Source organism: Sinocyclocheilus anshuiensis, unplaced genomic scaffold (assembly GCF_001515605.1).
Source record: "Sinocyclocheilus anshuiensis isolate Anshui unplaced genomic scaffold, SAMN03320099.WGS_v1.1 scaffold785, whole genome shotgun sequence".
Taxonomy (NCBI): domain Eukaryota; kingdom Metazoa; phylum Chordata; class Actinopteri; order Cypriniformes; family Cyprinidae; genus Sinocyclocheilus; species Sinocyclocheilus anshuiensis.
In genome coordinates, this window is record NW_015536502.1 from 614 (window position 1) to 2,297 (window position 1,684).

The 1,684-nt window shown below is 36.0% G+C and overlaps 1 long non-coding RNA gene across 1 annotated transcript; it reads left to right on the top strand.

Annotated features, from left to right (window-relative positions):
- Nucleotides 1-162: 162 nt before the first annotated feature.
- Nucleotides 163-1,086, top strand: LOC107690282 (uncharacterized). The gene is made up of 3 exons (XR_001634419.1): nt 163-319; nt 427-505; nt 768-1,086. It is a non-coding gene; the product is annotated as an uncharacterized LOC107690282 (long non-coding RNA).
- The last annotated feature ends 598 nt before the right edge of the window (nt 1,087-1,684 follow it).

Below are 1,684 nucleotides of genomic sequence, written 5' to 3' on the forward strand. Positions count from 1 at the left end.
GGTCATGCCTATCCGTCATTAGGGGGCACTCTCGTGTGTCTGAGCAGCGCAGTGAGAAAAAATGGAAAGAAAGAGAGTGTTTTATTTTCGGGGAACGGTTTATGATTGAGGCATCCCGGACACGAGTGAATTGAAGTGCGTGGGCTGGAAAACAACACCGTCTGTTGTTTGGTCAGGGGAAAAAAAAGGGAAATCCTCGGTTGGGTGTTGGTCTGGTCGCTGAGCAGTTTGGAGCAGTCTGCGATCACACAGATTTCGTATTTCTCCGTGGGTGAGAAATATCTGCGTAGAGGAATCGTGCAGGCCGCGGAGATCGAGCGTGAGTGACATTTAATGTGAACGTTGAGTTTAGGACATGCCATTTATGTTGTGAAGTGGAAGGGAAAGTAAACCAAACTTCTTTCTCCTTTAATAAAATAATACTAGAGGGGAGAACGAAGGCACGTGAAGGTGCATGTGAGGTGACAGCTGGGTGAATTTCTAATGTGACGCAGCACGCCACAGAGTGAGTAATATTGATTTCATTCGGTTTTGGGAAATGTACATGTATACTCAGAGAAAATGGTTCACTAGTTGTATACTGTTTTGATGTCAATGTTAATTTGAATTCATTAATAATCTGTTCTTGGAGAAGAAGATAGTAATAACAATGTTAATAGAGATGTACAGAGTGTAAAATGGATTTACTTGAATTTATTTAGTCAATAGTTGTAAGTGGCTTATGAGAATGTATATTTGATTATATTCTATGTTTGTTCTTCCTTTAGAAAGCATTATAAGCCACTACCGTTGTTTATCCAGGGGGTTAAGTGCTCACACCAATTTCTTTGTACTGTGTTTAATTAATTTATTTATTTTATTCATTTTATTTTTTGTTACTGTGGGGCTATCCTTGTAAAGGGAAAAAGGGGAATTGGCGAAACTGGCCTGAAGTTATTTCGGTAACTGTGAGCACTATTTTAAGTGCTTATATTTTTGGGTTTGTTTCTTTATACCTTTGGGGAAGCGTGCTTTTGGTTGTGTTTATTCTTCACTGTATACATTTCATCGGCACAACTCCCCTCAATTGAAAACCTTGAGTATTAATGCCGCATCTTCTGCATACGCGGTCGGAAATAAAGAACCCCTAGTTTAGATACTTGGCAGTGTTTGAGTTTTTTTAAGAGTTTACACGTTCACACGGCCACATTAATATCCATTGCAGAGTTGATGTTATACGGCTCGTTCAATGAATCGCTGGCCGTCTCAGTGATCAGCCGTAAAACAGTGATTCTGTCCAAATTCCCTTTAAAATCTTTCTTTAAAATCCTAAAATCCTTTAGAATTCTTTAAAATCCTAAATGTGAACATGCATTTACAGATTCAGTGTTCCTCAAAATGAATAAAAACAGTGAAATGCAAACTCAGAATATGGCACAAACTTGCTGCAATTAGTTGCTTTTTTTAAGAATGCAATATTGTAAAGCATTGCTTTTAAAAATAACTTTCCCCACCACTGATCCTGTCATATAAGTGTTATTTTAGTATTATTAATATGCTGTTATAGTTTTTCTTAATCATTTGAATTAATTTTAATTTTATGTTGTCATTTTAATTTTAAAGTTCTAATATTTTTTCAGTTTTAATCATATTTATTAGTTTTTTGAAAATGAACAGTTCTTATTAATTTTAACTCAGTTTTAGT